The 23,355-nt window shown below is 41.8% G+C and overlaps 1 protein-coding gene across 31 annotated transcripts in view; it reads right to left on the bottom strand.

Annotated features, from left to right (window-relative positions):
• Window positions 1-23,355, bottom strand: part of ASPRV1 (aspartic peptidase retroviral like 1) — a 108,398-nt gene that overhangs the window by 82,709 nt on the left and 2,334 nt on the right. For 19 of the 31 annotated variants that reach the window (XM_073897579.1, XM_073897580.1, XM_073897614.1 and 16 more), the window contains 4 exons: window positions 21,878-22,025; window positions 13,634-13,815; window positions 12,075-12,192; window positions 11,139-11,279 (listed from right to left, as the gene is read on the bottom strand). The gene's annotated coding sequence lies outside the window, so the exon portion shown is untranslated. Of the gene's footprint in view, window positions 1-7,182; window positions 7,363-11,138; window positions 11,280-11,356; window positions 11,427-12,074; window positions 12,193-13,633; window positions 13,816-21,877; window positions 22,026-23,355 lie in introns of those variants that run through there. The other 12 variants (XM_073897595.1, XM_073897601.1, XM_073897587.1 and 9 more) reach the window with 11 other exon arrangements.

Here is a 23,355-nt window from a genome sequence, read left to right as displayed (position 1 = left end):
AAAAACTAATGATGTAATGTACGGTGATTAACATAACAATAAAAACTTAAAGGGAAAAATAAAGAATTTATTCCATTTGGAAAGACAAAATCAACACACAGGAAACAGATTATAAAAGGGGGACTCCAAGATTTCTAGTGCATGAACAGGAAGTAGAGACAAATAGTGGGTATCCTGACATACACAGGTATCTTCAATTTCAAACACAATCTCCTCTTTTTTTGTTCCATTCTCAGTAGAGATGTGTTTTACTTCAAGAAAAATGTCATACACAAAAGTCCAAATATATTAAGTTAGGGATCATTCACTAGACAAAAAGGACCTTCCTTCTTCCTCTTTCCTGTGAAGTTTAGAGATACAACTTGATGCTTCCCCAGCCCATCCCTGCTGATACACACACCACACCACACCACACCACACACACACACACACACACACACACACACACACACACACACACACACATTTACATTCAACTTTTCAGGATATTTATAGGGTAAAGCAAAGTACTTAAAACATTATAAAGCTTGGGGTGTATGGGTGGTTCAGTCAGTTAAGCATCCAACTCTTGATTGCAGTTCACGTCATTATCTCAGGGTCATGAGACTGAACCCCACATTAGGCCCTCCGTGCTCAGTGGGGAATCAGCTAGAGATTCTCTCCCTCTCCCTCTGGTCCTCCCCCCACTTTCTCTCTGTCTCTCATACATGCACATTCTCTCAAATAAATACATCTTTAAAAACAAAACAAAAACAAAACAAACAAGAGGTAATCTGGGTACAATAAGTAGATAGAATCCTCCCCCCTTTTCACACAAATACTAATACTAGCATGCCACAAACACTATTCTGCACTTTGCCTTAGTTTCCTCTTAATAACGGATCTTAGAGATTGTTCCATATCAGGGTGTGAGTGTGTACCTGCCTGTATGTCTCATTCTTTTTAACAGCAACATAATATGGCAATATTTACTACAATTTATTCAACTAGTATCTTTTTTTTAAGATTTTATTTATTTCTCAGAGAGAGAGAGAACACAAGCAGGGAGAGTGGGAGAGGGAGAAGCAGGCTCCCTGCTGAGCAGGGAGCCCGATGTGACACGGGGCTCGATCCCAGGACCCTGGGATCATGACCCGAACCAAAAGCAGATACTTAACGACTGAGCCACCCATGCATCCCTATTCAACTAGTATCTTAATACATAGTAAGATATATTTTTAAGCAAAATGTGTTAAAGACTATGCATGCCAATTTTGCATATTTTTTTCCCTCAACAAAAACGTTCAGATTTAACTCTTTATATATCCTCCAAGCAACTACTAATGATCATTGATACTTGCTTTGGTTTGAATTTAATAGTGTTTCATCTTATTTCTACCAGGATATATGTTGACTGTGTCATGGTCACCAAAGATGATCAAGAAAACACATGAAATACATACTGTCCTCTGAATATTCTGGTTACCCTTTATTCTATCATCCTTATAAACGGCTTAATAGTATACCTTTTACTGTGTTTAACTCTCAAGAAGTATAAGACAAATAAATAAACCATACACACACACACACACACACAAACACACATACTTTCATTACCCAAACAAAAAAACATCTCTTTCATTTCAGTGTCTCTGGGTCTGCTATTTGGTTTCTTTTAGATCACAGCAAGGTAGAATGAGTGAGGGCTCTACAGACACATTGGGGTTGGAATCTCAGTTCTGCCATTTACAAGTTAATCCACCTTTTAGAGCTTCTGGCTTATCATCCATAAACCAAGGGCAATACCGTCTATCTCTTACATAGATGAAATCACTAGAAGGCAAGAAGTTCATTCGAGAGAACCAAAAGCTGCCTCTACTGAACTAGCACTGCTTGGGGAAGTCAAAGACTTGCTTAGAGAAGTGGAAAAAGACAAAAAAATCTGACCAGCTGATGAGAGAAAGGGTGCTTCCAGCAGAGGCAACACCACATGCAAAGGGTGAGAGCTGTGCAGGGCCACAAAGCACCCACACAGCTACTAACAAGAAGGCGAAGAGTAATTTATAGTCAACAAACACTCCCTGAGTGCCTCTAGGCACTGAATATATAACCATGAGCAGGAACTTCCCTACCTTCATGGAACTTATAATCTAATAGGAGAGAAAGACAAACTAGTAAAAAGCAGTAAGTGGTCTAATGGAAACAAATGAGGTATGAAGATAAAAAGTAACATGGAGTTGCTCTGTATAGAGTGGCCAGAAAAGACTAAGAGGAAATAATGTTTAACTGATACTTAAAAGTAAGGGACAGTTAATGAGGTGAAGAGCAGGGTAAAGAGTGTTTTAGGCAGAGGCTAGAGCACTACAAAGGCTCTGAAACCAGAGAATAGAAGAAGAGATCAAGGAACTACGAGCAGGTAAGGGTGCCACAGGAGATGAGAGAAGGGCTTGGGATGACCTGAGAAAAAGACAGGGACCAGATTTTCCTCAATCCTATAGACCACAATTTGGGCCAAATTGTGTAAGACTGTGTATTCCAACCTACGATATTTGGACTTCATCATACAGGTTAACAGGAATGCAACAGAGGACTTGAAAAGGAGAGACAAGGTTGGGTTGTCTTATAGGAGGACAGTGGCAGCTGTGTATAGGATGGGCACAACAGAGAGTGAAGACAGCTTGGGAACCACATAAAGACCGCCTACACTAGGACAGGATCAATGTGCACAGGAAGAGAGGCACCCTAGAGAAAATCTGCAGTGCAACCGGCAGCCTTCAGGGTCCATGATCTAGCCTGTTTCCTGAGTCCAAAGTTAAAGCTTCCTGTAAATCCCAGAGGTGCTGACCTGCCATGGGTTAATCATTAAGGCCTTCTACACCTCATCTGGCTCTGCATCTACTGTGGCAACGAGATGAGATGTTGGTACATAGAGACAGTTATCCATTATTCCCACTGGATGACAGACTAAGTTTCCTAGGACCTTTAAATCCAAATAAAGGGTTCAAAACCCTTTTCTTCCCCTTTAGGGATGGGAGGTCAGCAGAATCCTCTGTCAGTGTCTCCAAATATGGTCTGCAGATGATGACTGTAGTCAAAGTCATCTGGGAGGCCAATCAAAATGCAGATTCCTGATCACCACCTTGTACCTACTGAATCAGAAAAGCTAGGGAGTAGAGGTCGGAAATTTGCGTTTTACTTTATTTTTTTCTTTTTTTAAGTAAGGTCTACACCCAACATGGGGCTCAAACTCATAACCCCAAGATCAAGAGTCACATGCTCTTCTGACTGAGCCAGCCAGGCACCCCCAGGAATCTGCATTTTATTTATTTTTTTTATTTGACAGAGAGAGACACAGCGAGAGACAGAACACAAGCAGGGGGAGTGGGAGAGGGAGAAGCAGGCTTCCCGCTGAGCAGGGAGCCCAATGCGGGGCTCGATTCCAGGACCCTGGGACCATGACCTGAGCTGAAGGCAGATGCTTAATGACTGAGCCACCCAGGTGCCCCAGGAATCTGCATTTTAAATAAGTATCCAGCACGCTCCTCTTTTGCCCCCATGGGTATTTCTGATGCATTAAAGTTTCAAAATCATAGTTATACAAACAGGATTAATGGAGAAGGCCCTCCATGTAGTTGGCTGGCAATGTCAAAATTAGGGGACTATGTAAAACCAAGAATCAAGCTGGACATGGAGTAATCTAGAAAGAGGAGTCAGAACGGATTATGAAATTTGAAGGTACCAAAGCAAAAAATAGAAGGCAGGACATCAGAGCATGAGGCTTAGAGAACAAGAGGAGTCAAAGATAGGGAGCAGGGGCGCCTGGGCGGCTCAGTCGTTAAGCGTCTGCCTTCGGCTCAGGTCATGATCCCAGGGTCCTGGGATCAAGCCCCGCATCAGGCTCCCTGCTCCGTGGGAAGCCTGCTTCTCCCTCTCCCACTCCCCCTACTTATGTTCCTTCTCTCGCTGTGTCTCTATCAAATAAATAAATAAAATCTTTTAAAAAAAGGGGGGGAGCATTCTTGAGGGAATCACTAACTGTGGCTATGATCTCTGGCTCTCTTAGGCTGGTTTTCCCAGCAGAGCCCTAAGAGGAGAATGTAGAGCCCACAGAGGCAAGGTGACTGGGCTTAGACTCCCCAGGATGTGTACACAATCACTCTACCCAACCTTCAAAAGAGAATATACCTCTCTTCAGTAAGTACTCTTCCTATCCCCATGATTCCCCCTCACCAAGCACCCACCAAGATGCCAGCTACCAGTCTATTTTTTTTTTTTAATAGCATCCACACCCAGTGTGGAGTCCAGTGCGGGGCTCAAACTCAGACTCTGAGATCAAGAGTCAGATGCTTAACCAACTGAGCCACCCAGGTGCCCCTCAGTCAGTCTATAGAAGACCTCCAGGCCACACAGAAAAATATACAGAACACCTCTAAGGGCTAATGATAGGCACCACTCACCAAGATTCTCTACTTGACACATTAAAGCAACCTAATACTGCCATAAATTCAAGGACCATTCCAGGTCAGAAACTTTGAAGCCCACTGCCCATACACCTTCAGATCCTAGGTCTATGCACACCCAGCCAATCTACTCCTACTATGTCTCACTGATAGAATACCACCCTATAGTTTACACTCCTATGTTCCTCCCCAAAATTCAGAGAGAAATCCACAGATTCAGGCTAGGCGGAGTCCTGAATTCCTGAGGCTGCTAAGGCCAGCTCCTATGCATGATCTGGTGGGGGGTACAGCCTGAAGGAGTGCTCACCCTACCTGAAGGGAGTATCCTCAGCCTACTTTAGAGGAACACCAGGATTGCTACAGGCTTCTATACAGGAAACTTTTTCAAAAATTAGCTAGTTAAACCTAGTATATTTAAGAGGGAGCAGAAACTGAAGTGTGGGAGAAAAGGTACAATAGGATTTCTGAGGATTTGACTTTCAGGTAATTAACACATAAAATACAAAGTAATATGCAATCTAGCTCAAACCTTTCTATGTCTACTACCTGATCCTTCTTCTAATCCAAATGCTGGTTCCACACCTAAGAGGTAAGAATGCCAAAAGATGATTTAAGTAATCCCCAAGATTATTTATGGCCCTAATCGTGAACTGCTTGCCCTGTCCTTTTGTACACTCCACCCATCATCCTGATTCTCTAGGTTTCTGACTTAATGATTCAGCTTCCTGTTTCATCTTTGCCTCACCTTATCCCTAAGGCCTTTTGCTTCCTTCCTTGCTTAGAATTCCACTCCACTCTCAGTTATTCTGCCATCAGCCACTCAGAGTAAATAATCTGCCTACCCAGATCTCCAACTTTTATCCTCAGCACTCATGCCCCATTCATGGGCAAGTCCTCTGCCAGCTACACTAATTTTTATGAATATGTCTGAGAGAGAGACAAGTGTATTAGATGATTCCTCTCAAGCATCTTAGATAGTTCATCCAGGCAAACACCGGAATCACCAAAGATGGAATAAGGAGAATGACAATGAGCCAGGGCCAAATACCTAGACCTTACCCGGCATCAAAGGCATACCTTCTTAGTGCTCAATTGGTACTCTGGGTAGTCCAACTGAGCCCAGCACCCCACCTCAAGAGATGCCTCCAGCCCACAGCGGTTACGACTAAGAATACATGGTGAGCAAGACATAGGCCTTTGCCCAACAAAACTTACCATCTAGTGAGGGAGACAGACAAATAATTATAGTATGTATAATTAAAGGTAATGCATGTAGAGCTGTAAGACTAAGAAGGGCAGTCAAGTGAAGTTACACCTAAGCTGAAACTTGATAAATAGGAGATACCCAGGCAGTGGCTGGGCGCTTGAGGAAAAGTGTTCTAAGTAGAGGGAACAGCATATGCAAATGTCTTGCAGCAAGAAAACACATCTGAAGAGATGGGATGAGCTGGGGGGTGGAGAGGCCAAAGCAGAGGGTGTCCTGAAGCAGAAGATGCTGGAGAGACCAAAAAGGGCCTCATAAGACATATGAAACTGTTTTAAAATTCACTTCACAAGTATTCATTGAGTGCCTACAATGTACCAGACATTATTATACATACTAGAAATATAACAGTGAATAAAAGAGACAACATCCCTGTTCTCAGAGAGTTTAATTCTAACTGGAGGAGACCAGGGGTGCCTGGCTGGTTCAGTCAGTAAAGCATGCAACTCTTGATCTGAGGCTGGGCGTGCAGCCTACTTAAATAAATAAATAAATAAATAAATAAAAAATAATTGAAGGAGACTATATAAACAAATACATGGATAAACTAGAAAAATATCACGTATTAATAAGTGCTATGGAAAGAATTAAAATAGGTTATGTGATAGAAAGGATATGGGTGGCTACTTTGGATTAATTAGGTGGTCAGGGGAGGGCCTCTCTGAGGACATGACATTTAAAAAACAGAGATCTCAGGGCATCTGGATGGCTCAGTCAGTTAAGTGTCTGCCTCTGGCTCAAGTCATGATCCCAGGGTCCTGGGATCGAGCTGCAACGAGCTCACTGCTCAGTGGGGATCCTGCTTCTCCCTCTCCCGCTGCTGCTCCCCCTGCTTGTGTTCTCTCTCCGTCAAATAAATAACACCTTTAGAAAAAATAAAAATAAAAAATACAAATAAATAAAAACATATATCTCAAAACAAAACAACAAACCCCCAAAAAACAGTAATTAAAAGATCAAGGGAAAAAGACTTCTAGGTGGGGGTGACAATTCATGTAAAAGTCCAATGGCAAGATCACTGAAGTTTTTTAAGCAGAAAGTTAGACCATGATCATTTGTATATATTATAAAGATCACTCTGACTGCAATGTGCAGAGTGGAATGAAGGTGGGGAAGGACAAAATCAAGACTGGAGGTAGCGATGAAAATGTATTATGTACACTAAGATGAGAAGAACCAAACAACAACAACGATGATGATGACAACAACCAACATTCACATAGCACTTACTGGGTGCTGATCTATTTTTCTAAACATTTTACATGTTATTAATTTATTTAATACTCACAAGTATTCTATTTTGTAAGTCATAAAACTAAAGTACAAGGTAGTGGCAATGAAGAAGGAAAGAAAGCAACTGGATCCAAGAAACACTAGGGAGGAAAAGTCCCAGTGACAGGCTGGTTGTTGACTGTGGAAGGAAAGGGAAGTCTGACAATAACTACTAGCCTTTGGGCCTAATTACTGCATGCTATTTACCATGTGACAGGACAGTGGATGAGGAGCAAGTGGGAAAAGCAGGAGGCTGCATGATGGCAAGTATGCAAAACATCCCCGTGATGCTGTCCACATGAGCAAGCTGGACACTGGTCTGGAGAAAGACTTGAGCGTCATCCATATGTAGATGGTTAAGTGGAGCTGTCAGAGGGTTGAGATCACCTAGAAAGAGTATGAGAAAAGAAAAGGCCTAGGAAGAGAATGCTGACACTTAAAACACAACAAGAATCCTTTATAACAACAAAAAAATGGAAATACCTTAATGTCTCTCAATAGGAAAATAGCTAAATACAGCATATCTATACTAGAAAATATTATACAGTAGCAAATATCAATGAGAAGTATCTTTATGTACCAATATGAAATATTGTCAAGGCACCTTACTGAATCAAAGAAATACCAAAATGATCCATAAAATGTGACCCCATTTGTATAAATAAGACACAAAATTAACACTTTTCGGGGTTCATGCATATGTATGTAAACACAGAGAAAAAGTCTGGTATATACAAATTCCAAACACTAACAGGTTACCACCTCTAAGGAATACAAAAATAACTGAAATGGGTGTGGGGGGAGCAGGAGAATTCAAAATATCTACAGATTTTAATTTTTTTTAATTATATTACTACATTCCCTATAAAGCTATAGATCAATTTTTCAAAAAATAATGGGAATCTCAGGGCGCCTGACTGGCTCAGTTGGTAGAGCATGTGATTCTTGACCTCAGGGTCGTGAGTTTGAGCCCCACCTTGGGCACTTACTTAAGTATAGTAATAACGGGAATCTTTGTATCTTTCCTTCAATTTAGCTGTGAACCTCAAACTGTTCTAAAAAAAAACCTTTTTTTTTTTAAATGGGAGCCTACAAATGGGACAAGAGGGAGCCTACAAACGATATCCACTGTTATAGATGCTAAATTTTCTCTGTCCCTTCCACTCCCAATGGCCTTGGTGTTCAGATTTTAAGGCTTCCCATTCTCCCCACATCTAAGATATTAACACAAAGCTCCCTAATTCCACGGTCTATCCTGAATCACTAGACCCAGGCCAAGCCTGACCACCAATCCCCGAGCCTGGGCCAGAGTCCCAGGAGGAGAGGTCAGACACCAAAGTCTTTTTTTCTTTTCTTTTCCAATTTTTTATTGTTATGTTAATCACCATACATTACATCATTAGTTTTTGATGTAGTGTTCCATGATTCATTGTTTGTGCATAACTCCCAGTGCTCCACGCAGAACGTGCCCTCTTTAATACCCATCACCAGGCTAACCCATCCCCCCACTTCACCCCCCCCAGAACCCTCTGTTTTTCAGAGTCCATCGTCTCTAATGGTTCATCTCCCCCTGATTTACTCCCTTCATTCTTCCCCTCCTGCTATCTTCTTTTTTTTTTCTTAACATATATTGCATTATTTGTTTCAGAGGTACAGATCTGTGATTCAATAGTCTTGCACAATTCACAGCGCTCACCATGGCACATACCCTCCCCACTGTCTATCACCCAGCCACCCCATCCCTCCCACCCCCCACCACTCCAGCAACCCTCAGTTTGTTTCCTGAGATTAAGAATTCCTCATATCAGTGAGGTCATATGATACATGTCTTTCTCTGATTGACTTATTTCACCCAGCACAACACCCTCCAGTTCCATCCACGTCGTTGAAATGGCAAGATCTCATTCCTTTTGATGGCTGCATAATATTCCATTGTGTATATATACCACCTCTTCTTTATCCATTCATCTGTCAATGGACATCCTGGCTTTCCAGAGTTTGGGTATTGTGGACATTGCTACTATAAACATTGGGGTGCACGTACCCCTTCGGATCCCTACATTTGTATCTTTGAGGTAAATACCCAGTAGTGCAATTGCTGGATCGTATGGTAGCTCTATTTTCAACTGTTTGAGGAACCTCCATACTGTTTTCCAGAGTGGTTGCACCAGCTTGCATTCCCACCAACAGTGTAGGAGGGTTCCCCTTTCTCCGCATCCCCGCCAACATCTGTCGTTTCCTGACTTGTTAATTTTAGCCATTCTGACTGGTGTGAGGTGGCATCTCATTGAAGTTTTGATTTGGATTTCCCTGATGCCAAGCGATGTTGAGCCAGACACCAAAGTCTTAAACAAACATGGGGCACCTGGCTGGCTCAGTTAGTAGAGCATGCATCTCTTGATCTTAGGGTTGTGAGTTTGAGCCCCATATTGATGCAAAGATTACTTAAAAAAATAAAATCTTAAAAAAACAACCACGACCACCACCATGGGAGAATGAGTATAGATGCCAACCTCAAGGACAGGGATCAGGTGGCCTTGCTGGCCAGTAAAAATCTCAATGGAGAAAAGGTATTTGAAGGTCTACAAGCAGCTTTGCAGTACTGAGGGTAGTGGCTGGGGGACAGTCAGGCAAAATTAGGGGGAAGTGGTATGGGGTGAGTTAAAGAAAGAGCCAGTACTGCTTACAAAGATTCCAAGCAAAGTGCTAGAGTATCATGGAAACCAGTTTCACAACAAAGGTAAGAGGGAAGCCAAATTCTGTGACGGGGTTGGGGCCAGGACATGGGGGTATGTGTGTCTAGAGGTATCTGGAGGAGTCACTTCACATCAAAGCAGTAATTCCAGGAGGCACAATATAAACGTTTAGAAGCTGGAGCAGCAGAAAGAAGCCTTCCTGAAAAGAAAGGAGGCTCTAAAAACGAGGAGAAAAGCCACTGAAACAATGCCTTTCCTTCTTCAGTAAACCAAAAGCAGCAAGATCATGGCAGATCTCTGATGACTGTACTCTTAAGTTTCAACTGTCTAAGGATGAAAGACAACATATTTGGTCTACATGTTTTCCTGGTTACGCAAAGAAATAGCACTACCTGGGCCTTACCCAACAGCTGATTCACCATCAATCAGTCTATATCACAGCCTGCTGAGCCTTACACTTCACACAGTCACATACCAAACTCTAGAAAAAAACAACCCGGTGTGAGCTGTCAAAGTCCTCTCGGTACCTGACCTCACCCTCTGGGGTAGGTTTCATTTCAAAACTGAAAGGAACTGAGAGCTGGGGAAATCCAAAGATCAACAAAGGCAAGAACAGGTGGTTCCCAGTAGAAAAGGGTCCCAGGCTGTAACTCGAAACAGAAACCAGACCACTGATAAGACAGTTTATGATGTCTGTCTCCAAGCTTTCAGATACTTACATGTTTTCCAATATTTACAACAGGGCATGACCATGCTTATCCAACTCCTGACAATTAGATATCTAATTCTCCAAGTGTTCACTCAATTTCCTGGCTTTATTAAGTTTTAGAGCTCTGGGGTAAATCTAGTAACTGAGATACCTTGTGAATTTTATAGTCCTTCAAATTGGCCACATTTTTTTAAAGATTTTACTTATTTATTTAACCTAGGGGGAGGAAGAGGCAGATGGGGAGGGAGAAGGACAGGGAGAGAATCCCAAGAAGACTCCGTAACACAGGGCTCAATCCCATGACCCTGAGCTCACGACCCAAGCAAAAACCAAGAGTCAGACACCCAACTGACTGAGCCACCTAGGCACCCCAAATGGGTCACATTTTAATCATAATGAACTTTATCATCTCTTCCTCCTTCTTCATCTCCTCACAAACCCTCAGCAAAATCCCTGTCTCACTAAAAAATTTCCATGTTTTTCATGATGGCTCTCTCAACAGAGCAACAGTCAATACAATGAAAGACTAGTTCATCAAAGAAATCAAGTTATTTGTTTGAGGTTCACTATTAACTAGCTGAGTGACCTTGAACAAGTCACTTAACCTTTCTGGACTTGGTTTCTTCATCTGTAAAGTAAGGAGGTTGGAAACAGACAGAAGGAAGGCAATAAAATTTCCTTGAACTAAGAAAATACAAATTTTTAAGTCTAAACAGTTCAACAAGTGGCAAGCAGAGTTATTTTAAAAAGACACATACCAAGGGGCACATGGGTAGCTCAGTTGTTAAGTGTCTGCCTTCGGCTCAGGTCATGATCCCAGGGTCCTGGGATCCAGCCCCGCATCAGGCTCCTTGCTCTCACTCCCCCTGCTTGTGTTCCCACTCTTGCTGTGTCTCTCTCTGTCAAAATAAATAAATAAATAAGATCTTTAAAATAAATAAATAAATAAAAATTAAAAAAAAAAAGAAAAAATCACTCAGAGAAAGAAGCATCCTATTCAAATTAATATTTAAAACTGGAGCAAAGCTGGGAAAGACAAAAGTGTACCCAAGACATGTTTTCCCTCCCCCAAAAAAGATCTTTTAATGAGGCTGTACCAGATGACTTCTGACGGCCTTTCCAAGTATAAACAGAAACTGTCCTACACACAACCATCCTTGAAGTCTAGGTTTGTGAGTTGTTCATCACCTAGTGGCCTGATGAAGTAAATGCAGTTTTGTCAAATGCCCGGATAAACTTCCAGCCATTTTGTGAGCTCTGACAGTGTGAAGCTCTGACAGTCTAATGTCCTAGAGATAAGAAGAGTAGGAGACCGCAAACCCTCCAGACTCATATACAATTGTTGAGACTCAGGTCACTATCCATTCATTCTCCAAAGATGTGGGAAGGGCCCATACTTTGTGCCTAACCATAAGAAGTGAAGTATAGATTTGTTGTTGCAAGGCTGTACTTGTAAAGCAGTAAAAAAACAGAGACTGCTTTTGTGCAGACCAATTCAAATTGAAATCAAGTTTAGATGCTATGAGAAAACTGCAAAATGCCTTATAAATAGGAAGAGTGTATTCAAACATTCACAAGACTGGCATGTGAAAGATGGATTATATTTATCCTGTATGGTTCCAGGGAACAGGCCTAAAACTGATGAGAAGTCATCTCAATTAGATTTCAATTCAAAACAAGAAATAATATCTTACCAAAGAGAGCTACTCAACATATAATGGGATTCCTCAAGAAGTGATGAGCTCCCCAGCAATGGAAACATTCAAAAAGACCTTGGGTGATCATCTGTCAGGGGGATAATGGAAAGCATTCCTGTAAATGGATGGCAGACAGGAGACAAGGAGATTGACTATTACTGCAAAGGCCCTTTCCAACTCCAAGAGTCTATCATTCTAAATAAAACAAAAACAAAACAAACATCATTAATAAATAGAGTCCTCCCTCTGCTTTTTTTTTTTTTAAGTTCCAACCAGGCAGTACAATACAGTGGGTTGGATACCACTTTCCACTTGAGTAACTACAGACAAATTATTTAACTCTATTTGCCTCACTTTCATTATCTGTGAATTTAAAATAGTACACTTATCTCATAAGATTACTATGAAGATTAAACAGCAAACTTAACAAAGTACTAACACACAGAAAGTGTATAAAACTGGGAGCTTTAAAGGAAAGGTAGCTGGTGGGGGGGGGGGCAGGGGAGGGTGGAAAGTGAAACCTAAATGTGCTGCTTGTTTTAGTTATCTGTACCCAACTCTCAACCAAAGCATTCCTGAGTGTTGCTGGCCAGCGGCTACGTTCCCTAGGCAACCAGCCTCAAAAAAGAGCCCAGCCCTACCTTCTTCAGGAAGGCAGTATTCTCTGTCCTGAAATCTGGCATCCTCCCTTGCACAAAGAGGGTCCCTAAAATCTCAAAAATACCACCACTCCAAAATCAAGGAGCTGAGCAAATATTATTCTCCTCACTTCAAAAAGTCAATCAGAACATCAGAGTTAAAAGGGATCTCAGAGACCATCTAGAGTGACCCTTTTGTTTAATGAATGAGGACAATAAAGCTGAGAAAAGTGAAGTCCTGGATGTTGGTGACAAGGTTAAGACAAGATCACAGGCCTCCTTATTTCTAGCCCAGTAGTCAAAAGCTTCCCATTTTTCCGACGGGAAAAACAGGACCGACCCTACCAAGCCATCTGCCCCATACTATGTGCTTTAGACAGGTAAGAAAAGAACAGAAACAGTAGAGTGTGGAGGTTAAGAATGTAGACTCTAAAGCCAGATTGCATATTCAAATCCCAGCACTGACTGTGAGTTTAAGCATGTTTCCTAATCTCTTTGTATTCTATAAAATAGGGATAAGAGTGACTACCTTCTAGGGTTACATTAAGAAATAGATGAGATAACCCATGTCAAATGCATGGCACATAAAGTGCTCAATGTATACACTGCTCTGCTTCTCATCATTACCAGTTGTATTAGGAAACACAATCATAGTAACAAGACACAGGACAAGCTCTTACTTAGGTCCAAAAGTAGTAAGATACAGGTGTTTATTTAGCTCCATTTCCTGGCCCCAGCCAGGGAACACTCAACCCCTCAGCAGAAGACCAAAAATGACCCATCACTTTCATTTCCTTGGATCTAGGGAAAAATCACTTCAGAGAATAACCAGTACATGCTATGGTGATAAGATGCTTAAGATCACAAATAAAGCTTATGTAGGTCTAAACCCAGTGTGACCTTCAGATCTATGCTCACCTCTCATGTTGGACAAAATACAGTTCATGCCCAATCTCTTCCCTCAGTCCATGATGATGGTACAGTATAATGGTAAGAAACAAGAGTGCTGGACGGAGTGCCTGGCTGGCTCAGTTGGTAGAGCATGCAACTCTTGAACTCAGGGTAGTGAGTTCAAGTCCCATGTTGGGTGTGGAGCCTATCTGGGAGAAAAAAGAAAGAAAGAAAGAAAGAAAGAAAGAAAGAAAGAAACAAGAACGCTGCAGTTTGCCCAGGATCAAATTACTGTTCAGTCATTTATTTGCTATGTCACTTAGGCATACTTTACCTCTTTCTAAGCCTCTGCTTCTCCAACTGCTTTAATTATTGTAACAGTGACATTTAGTGGGCACTTTCTTTTTTTCTTTTAAGATTTTATTTAGGGGTGCCTGTGTGGCTCAGTTGTTAGACGTCTGCCTTCGGCTCAGGTCATGATCCTTGGGTCCTTGGATTGAGCTCAGCATTGCGCTCCCTGCTCAACAGGAAGCCTGCTTCTCCCTCTCCCACTCCCCCTGCTTGTGTTCCCTCTCTCACTATGTCTCTCTGTGTCAAATAAATAAAATCTTTAAAAAAAATAAAAATAAAGATTTATTTGGCACACAGAGAGAGAGAGAGAGAGAGAGAAGGAAAGAGCAAGCACAAGCAGGGGTAATGACAGGCAGGGGAGAAGCAGGCTCCCCACTCAGCAAGGAGCCCGATGTGGGGCTCGATCCCAGGACCCTGGGATCATGACCTGAGCTGAAGCAGCCACTTAACCGACTGAGTCACCCAGGCACCCCATAGTGAGCACTTTCTATGTGCCAAGCGCTATCTTAAGTGCTTTACATGGCTTACATCATTTAATCATCACAACCTTATGAGGCAGGTACTATTATTATGCTCATTTTATAGATAAGGAAAAGGAGGCAGTTTTCTAATTCAAGGCCATACAGCTAATTACTGACAAAGCTGAGAAGTCAGGGCAGGAAGTCTGCACTGCTCTATTTCTCATAGCACCAGCCTTCATGTGGTTGCTATGCTATTAAAAGAAGACAATCTACATAAAGTACCTGGTTCATCAGTTAGCCATTACTATTATTGCTGCTATTATTATCATCAATCCCTTTGAGCCTCTTCAAATACTACTTCCTGAGTTCCAACTTCACTTAAAGGAAATGGTTGTTTGCCTATATCTACATACCAGCTCACTGGGCAGCCCGGGGAGGGGTTCTAGTATTTCACTGCCCTCATAATACAGAAGTATCTGGGTGGAAAGACAAGGAAGTATTTTCTAAAAACCTCCTACTCTAGAACGCTTGGGTAGCTCAGTCGGTTAAGCGACTGCCTTAGGCTCAGGTCATGATCCCAGGCTCCTGGGATAGAGTCCCGCACTGTGCTCCTTGCTCAGCGGGGAGCTTGCTTCTCCCTCTGCCTGCCGAACTCCCTGCTTGTGCTGACAAATAAGTAAGTAAAATCTTTAAAAGAAACAAACAAACAAACAAACCTCCTACCCTCAAGCAGCTCTTTCTGCCCATGGGTCCCACCCCCATGCTTTAATAAAATCACCGTTTTGGGTGTTATGCACAAACAATGAATCATGGAACACTACATCAAAAACTAATGATGTAATGTATGGCGATTAACATAACAATAAAAAATTTAAAAATTTTTAAATAAAAAATAAAATAAAATAAAATCACCGTTTTGCACCAAAAGACAAAACCAAACCCTCCCACTCTATAAAAAACAATATATTAACATCTTTGTTTGTAAAAATAAAATCTTCACCAATCTCACTAGAAAAGAAACATATGCATGTTAAAAATATTTTTCAAGAGATGCCTGGGTGGCTCAGTTGGTTGAGCGTCCAATTCTTGATTTAGGCTCAGGTCCTGATCTCAGGGTTGTGGGATTGAGCTCCATGCTTGATTGGGCCCCACGCTCAGTAGGGAGTCTGCTTGAGATTCTCTCTCTGTCCTTCCCTACTCCCCCGTGCATGCTCTCAATCCCGCTCTCTCTCTCTGAAATAAATAAATCTCTGGGATGCCTAGGTGGTTCAGTTGATTGGACATCTGCCTTCGGCTCAGGTCATGATCCCAGGGTCCTGGGATCGAGTTCCGCATCGGGCTCCTTGCTCAGCAGGGAACCTACTTCTCCCTCTGCCTGTGGCTCCCCCTGCTTGTGCTCTCTGTCTCTGATAAATAAACAGATAAAATTTTTTAAAATAAATAAATAAATACATACATACATACATACATAAAATCTTTTAAAAAATTTCTTTTTCAAAATAAAAACATACACTATTCACTAAAGAAAAAAGAAATTGTCCTTGGGGCACCTGGGTGGCTCAGTCGGTTAAGTGTCCAACTCTTGGATTTTGGCTCAGGTCATGATCTCAGGGTCGTGAGATCAAGCCCCATGTCAGGCTCCATGCTGGGTGTGGAGTCTGCTTGATATTCTCTCTCTCTCCTTCTCCCTCTGCCCCCCCAAAAAGAAAAGAAATTGTCCTCTATCTCTTTCCCCTTTCCACTCCCCCATTCTCAAAATCAGTCTTTATTTAGTCATTTAATCCTCACAAGAAGTAAGGTAAGTGTCATTCATCATTACCTCCATTTGACAAGTGCAGAAACTGAGGTTCTGAGAGGTTCAAGACCAAATAGCTAGTACGTGGGTGACCAGGGTTTCTGGAAAAGAATTTTCAGATACGGGGGAAGGTAAAGATAGTAAACTCCTTCACTTATGCTGAGAAGAAGGGGCTATGATAGAGGGTTCCTAGAAGATATCTAAATGAACCAAGACTGGTAACAGGATTTTAAAGAAACTCCTGCTCTAGTAAGACAAGACCAAACAGAAACTGTAACTCAAAAAGCCAGTAAGGCAGTCAGCTATCAGCAATCCTGCCCTCCCAGAAACAGTACAAATTATCAATAAGCCTGACAAAGTAGGACTTCCTCTCTGAAGAGATCCATACCTTTGCAAACCAGTCCTTACCTCCCCAATTCCAAAATGATGTAACACTTTATCCTGTTAGAGACCACAGCACTATTCAGATCAAAATAAACATTTTTTAGACTGAGTCACTTGAAGGCAGAAACAGTATGTTACTCATACAGATGTTTCCTTCATTATCTGGTACACAATCCCTATACATTCAATACATTTTTGTTTAAAATTGAAAAACGTATTCATCCAACTCCCATGTGCTAAGCACTATTCTAGGAGGTGGTGATACAGCAACAAGCAAAACAAAGTCCTAGCTATCATGAAATTTACATTCCAGTGGCAGGTGACCAATAATAAACAAACTATAGTAAAGAGAGTCTCTAGAACAGTGCCTGGCCATAGTAGGCATCCCTCAATAAATATATGAATAATGAATGAACAGGACATCAAAGAGTAATAAGTTCTGTGGAGAAAAACAAAGTAGGGAAAGAGAAGAGTGAAGGCAGAGGGCAGGAGATGGCTTTTACTTTAAATAGGATGGTCAAGGGATGCTTCACAAACTAGATGACAGAGCAGAAACCTGAAGGAGGTAAGGGAGGAGGCCATACTGGTAACTGAAAGAAGTGTTCGAGACAAAGAATACAACTACAGAAGTCCAAGGCTTGGCATTTTGGAGCAACTGCAAGGAGACCAGTGTGTCCAGACCACAAGGGGAAGGTGGTAGAAGATGAGGTCAGAGCAGCCTGGAGAGGGTGCTGCTGAAGATCCTATGTGGCCTCCTAGACCACTGTAAGGACTTTAATTTTTAACATGGGTGGGACCCAGAGGACAGTTTTCAGCAGAGGAGTGGCATGATTTGATATATACTTAACAGGATTACTCTGGTCACTGTTCAGATTAGACCAAGGGAAGACCATTTTAGAAGTCTATTCCAAAAGTAGTAGGGGTAAGAAGTCTTCAAAATCCTGGATTTTTTTTAAGGTAGAGCTTATAGGATTTGCTAGCAGACTGGATGAGGAAAGTAAGAAAAAGAACAGAGTCAGCGTGCCTGGGTGTTTCAGTTGGGTAAGCGTTTGCCTTTGGCTCAGCTCATGATCCCAGGGTCCTGGGATTGAGCCCTGCGCCAGGCTCCCTGCTCAGCGGGGAGCCTGCTTCTCCCTCTCCCTCTGCTGTTCCCCCAGCTTGTGCTCTCTCATTCTCTGTCAAATAAATAAATAAAATCTTAAAAAAAGAAAAAGAACAGAATCAAAGGAGAGTCCTCCATAGATTCAATACAACTGAAACAAATGGGGAGGAACTGGCAGAGTACACATTTGAAGATTTATTTATTTATTTATTTATTTGAGAGAGAGAGCAGGAGTGGAGGGAGGGAGAGTGGGAGAGAATCCTCAAGCAGACTCCCCACTGAGCATGGAGCCTGACGCGGGGCTAAATCTCACAACCCATGGGATCATGACCTGAGCTGAAACCAAGAGCCAGCTGAAACCAGAGCTCAAACGCCTGAGCCAACCAGGAGCCCCCAGAGGTACACATTTGAGAGAAGTATTTGCTGAATATGTTAAGCTCAAGAAGCTATTAAATAACCAAGTAGAGATGATATCCTGGAGACTGTTAGATATGAGAGTCTTGAGTTCAGGCGAAGACATCCAAGCTGATGATATACACTTGAGAACTGTCAGGGTAGGTACAAATGGTATTTAAAGTCTTGAAAGAGAGCATCTAGGGAATGAGTGTAAACAGAGAAGGGATGCATGGACTGATCTGAGTACTCCATCATTAGAGACGAAGAAGATAAGGAGGATTCAAAAGGGGGCCGGATATGAGAAGCCAAAAAAGGGGGATGAGGCTGAGAAGGACGGGCCAGTGAGGCAGGGGGAAAACCAAGGAAGCCAAATAAAACTAATGTGCAAGGAGGGAGTGTCAGGTGCTACAGAGGGCTCAAGATGACTAAGAAATGACCACTGAATCTGTGTGCTACTTTCTAAGCACCTTCTTCCCTACTCCACATAGTACTTTTTTTCTTTTAATCCAGGTAAAATCCCAGTATTGTCTAATGAATACACATAAGGTTTTTATTTAATGCAACTATAACCATGTCTCAAAAAACAAAAAACAAAAATCAATGTGCTTAATCCGGACACAAAAGATTTCACACAGCAAATAATGCTGAACAAATGCTTTGTCTGGCTGAATTAATTGTGTCTCTGAAACAAAGTTCCCAACTAAGTCTTGCTTGTGCTCAGTAGGTGGGATCAGAGAAATGAGCTATTTAAATGTATTTCTTTTGTTCTGCCATAAAGTAGCAATTATTCTTGAACTCCTTTCCCTCCTCCCTAACTCAAACATCCTAACCAGCTAAACAAAGACCCTAAATTTCCACACACACACACCCCTTGAAAACAAAGCAGAACACAATCAAATCCAAAACTTGGATAAGAAAGGGATATGCTATGCCCTATACCTTCTTTCCTTTACTCACAGAGGGTTAACAATCATTTGCTAATTCAAAAACTGCTTTATGTACATTTTCTCCTTAGAATCTCTAGACCAGAAGTACAATTTCTGATGTCATCTTAAAAGAGAATCACTGCTACAAAATAAGATGAACTTTCTGTGCTCTAGTAAGCATAACCAAGTCTTCATAATGTACACTTCTGAAGCAGAACAAAAATCACCAAAAACTGGATCATGCAAACATCCTTTCTGAAATGCCTTCAACTTCTGAATGGACTGTGCACTCTCAGCCTTTAGGCCTTTGTTTCCCTTCTCAGAGTTATCCTTTCCTGCCCTTCACCTTGCAATTTGCCAACTTGGGACTCAGCCTGAATGCCAGCTTCTCTAGGTACCTTTTCTGGATCCCCTCCAAGGCTGAATCAGGGACCCTCTTCTAAGCCCATAGCATCCTCTGCTTACTCATATCCTAATACATTAACGTATTATACTGCAAATCTGTTTACTTGTCAGTACCCCTCTCCAGATCATAAACATCTTGAAGGCAAGGACAGGATCTCATTCGTGTTTATATCCTTAGTGTTTGGGACATATCAAGCAATCTGTAAGTATTTGCTGACTGGGGTGCCTGGCTGGTTAGGTCGGCAGAGCATGAGACTTGATCTCAGAGTCCTGAGTTCAAGCCCCACACTGGGAGTTGAGTTAATTAAAAAAAAAAAAATTAAGAAAAGGAAAAAGTATTTGCTGACTGAATGAATAAGCTAAAATTTGACCTGGAATACTTCATGTGATCTTTGTAGCACATTTTCCTTGATGAACCAATTGAACTGAGGCTCATATTAAAATTACTGGCATCTTAATTACATCCCCAGCTGATAGCAAAAACAAAGAAATTTTCCCAACCTGACATTGCAAAGAGAGGATAAAAAAGAGATGTGGTGCTCAGAAGTTCTCACATCAGCTTCTCTTTCTTGGTTCAAGACCGCAGCCTATGCTTCCCACACCACACAAGCGGCAAATGGACCTCGGAATTGTTTTCTTCACATCTCTTCCACTGATCCTGTGTTCGCCTCTGCCCTCCGCCCTCGTCTTTTCTCTTTCCTTTCTTACCTTTGTTCCTTCCTTATTTTCTGTACTTTGCATTTATACTCTATTCTCATTTTCCCTTTAACTTTTCTCTGCACTCCCTTCTCCATGCTTTATTTCAGTCAGAGTAGCCCTGGGAATCCATGGGCATTACTTTCACCAACTAGAAGAACTTAGGACAGGAATGTTGCTATATCTCCTGGGCACTTCTGTAAAGCACACAAATATATTTCTTATGTTTCTGAGGAAACCCAGTAATAACCCCATAACAGCAGCACAAGATCATCAGTATATAAGATTAATATTACTACTCTTGTTACTATCCACAAAATGGGTAAGAAATATTTCTTAGGCCAGGGGCACCAGGGTAGCATCTAAGCAACTGACTCCTGATTTTGGCTCAGGTCATGATCTCAGGGTCATGAGATCGAGCCCCGAGTTGCGCTCTGCACTCAGTGTGGAGTCTGCTTAAGACTCTCTCTCCCTCTCCCCCTGGCCCCCACCTCTCTCTTGTGCATGGGTGCACTTTCTCTCTCTCAAATAAATAAATAAATCTTAAAAAAAAAAAAAAAAGTAGTAGGGCTCCTGGGTGGCTCAGTCGGTTAAGTGTCTGCCTTCGGCTCAGGTCATGATCCCAGGGTCCTGGGATGGAGCCCTGCATCAGAGCCTGCTTCTCCCTCTCCCACTCTCCCTACTTGTGCCCTCTCTCTCTCTCTGAAAAATAAATAAATAAGATTTTAAGAAAAGGAAGGAAAGGAGGGAGGGAGGGAGGGAGGTAGGAAAAGGATCAATCAATCTGCCTTCGGCTCAGGTCATGATCTCAGGGTCCTGGGATCGAGCCCCACATCGGGCTCTTTGCTCCGTGGGGAGTCCACTTCTCCCTCTCACTCTCCCTCTGTGTTCTCCCACTTTCTCGCTCTCAAATAAAATCTTTTAAATAAAGTGGTAACTATCATTAAAAATATATACATATATATATTTCTTAGGCTATACTCTGTAGTATCCCAGAAAGTGATAGAGTCAAGGTCCTCTCAATTTACTATAATTTCAAATAAAAGAAAAATGAGAAGCTAATTCTGAAGGGGTAAGAGAAAAAGAAATCATGATGGTTTTTTTTTTTGAAAAAATGCTGCATGTTGGTAGGGCAAATTTAAAAAGCTATAATATTCTTGCCAGACCAGGTAGGTTAGGGGGAAAAATGTGGTCCCTGCCTCCAGAGTCTCCAAAGGAATAATTCCCACCACTTCCCAAACCCATAAATGTAAACATTACAAAAAAAAAGAAGAAAGAGGTTTTCTTAAACCAAAAGTATCAGGAACCTAACATAAGTGGACTGGTTGCTCTGGGACAGAAGAATAAAGACTGGATTGAAAGCTGTTTGAGTTAAAGATAAAATTATTCCATGCATCAAAGCCTCAGAAGCCAAGAAGAGAACAAGACACAACTAATAGTCAAGAGACCCAGCTAAAAAAAAAAAAAGAGAGACCCAGCTCAGGTCTGACAAGCTGTGTCACCTTGGGCAAGTCACTTCACTCTTCTGATCCATAGATGGCTCTTCTATAAAATAGGCATAATAATACTTTCCTGGCAAAGTTGTCTGTGATGATTAAGCAATGTGAAATCACTTCAAAATATTTCACATAACATGCCAATGGGAAGTAAAAGGGAGCAAAAATCCTTCCTTTGAATGGAATATAAATCCTGTGGTTCAATTCCAAAGTCTAGGCCTGACTCACCTTCACAACCTTATTAAACTCGTTAACTAACCTGCAGTCATTCAAATGGGAGAAGAGTCATGCAGGAGGCTCCAGGGGTGGGGCAGTGACTGTTTAGTCAATTGTTCCATATCTCAGTGGCTTCATCTGTAAAATGGGTGGTGTGGAATTCACTCATATAGCCACAAGATACTGCAGGTCTGGGGAAGGGAGTGGAGAATTTACCATAAGTGAGTAAAATGTTTACATAATCCTCCCCCCCTCAGAGATAAAGAACCAAGATCATCAAATATCATCTCTCCCTAGACAGAATTTAGATAGAATTAGAAGACATCATTTAATCTCTTGTTTTACAGATGGGAAAACCAAAGCCCAGTGTTGAACTGGGTTGTAAACTTCTCAAGCCAGACAGTGGGAGAGCTGGAGCTGCGGGCCAGAGCCACAGATTCCCAAGTCCAGTGCCCTCTACCAGACTTCCAGGTCACCGACAGCACCTGTAGCCTGTACAACACATTATCAACACCAAGACACATTACAATTTAACCAACAGCTAAATGTGGCCTATGGGGGCAGAGAGGGCTTGTAGGACTCTGGGGGAAACAGAGAGGCTGAGAGCTGGGAAGGGGAAGTCTTTACTGGGGGGCGGGGGGGAAATTTCAGGCAAAAAAGGTTTAAAATAGGCAGTCTTGGGAAGACCCAATGTATACAACTGTCTTTAGGGAAAATAAGTATGTGGCAGATTTAAAGGACCAGAGTAGTTTGAATCAGGATATAATTCCTAATTATATAATTTCTGTCTCCTCAGTTTTCAACATTTACTAATTTTAATTCCCTAAACAATTCTGTCTCCTCTATAAAACAAGGCCCTCTGCAGAGACCACATCTTGCATAGTGGTAAATATACAGACTCTGGATTCAGATTGCCTAGATTCAAATCCCTATTTTACTATTTAACAACTGTGCCTTAGACAAAATCCTTCACCTCTCCCTATCTCTGCAAAATGGAAATTAACATCACCCCCATCTCAGGAGGTTTTGTGAAGATTAAATGTGTACATTAATCATTCTGGTCATTGGGGCGCCTGGGTGGCTCAGTCGTTAAGCGTCTGCCTTCAGCTCAGGTCATGATCCCAGGGTCCTGGGATTGAGCCCCGCATTGGGCTCTCCACTCCGTGGGAAGCCTGCTTCACCCTCTCCCACTCTCCCTGCTTGTGTTCCCTCTTTCCCTGTGTCTCTCTCTGTCAAATAAATAAATAAAATCTTAAAAAAAAAAAAATCATTCTGGTCACAACCTAATAATGGGTTTCTCATCATTTTAATTTTGATGCGCCTTTTTATTTCACGTAAAAGAATAGAAATTACCAGAGTACACTGCATATAGTAAGAATAAGTGTTGTTTTGCAAAGACTTTGTTTTATATACGTGTGCATATATGAGTTATTTTGTAAAATTTATCTCTTATGGTGGTTTGCTTTTAAAACGATTGGGGCACCTGCCTGGCTCAGTTAGTGGAGTATGCAATCTTGATCT

The sequence above is a fragment of the Callorhinus ursinus genome, unplaced genomic scaffold (genome assembly GCF_003265705.2).
Source record: "Callorhinus ursinus isolate GAN/ISIS: 27379988/994484 unplaced genomic scaffold, GSC_fseal_2.0 scaffold10, whole genome shotgun sequence".
Lineage (NCBI taxonomy): Eukaryota > Metazoa > Chordata > Mammalia > Carnivora > Otariidae > Callorhinus > Callorhinus ursinus.
This window is presented reverse-complemented; position numbering and strand designations above follow the sequence as displayed.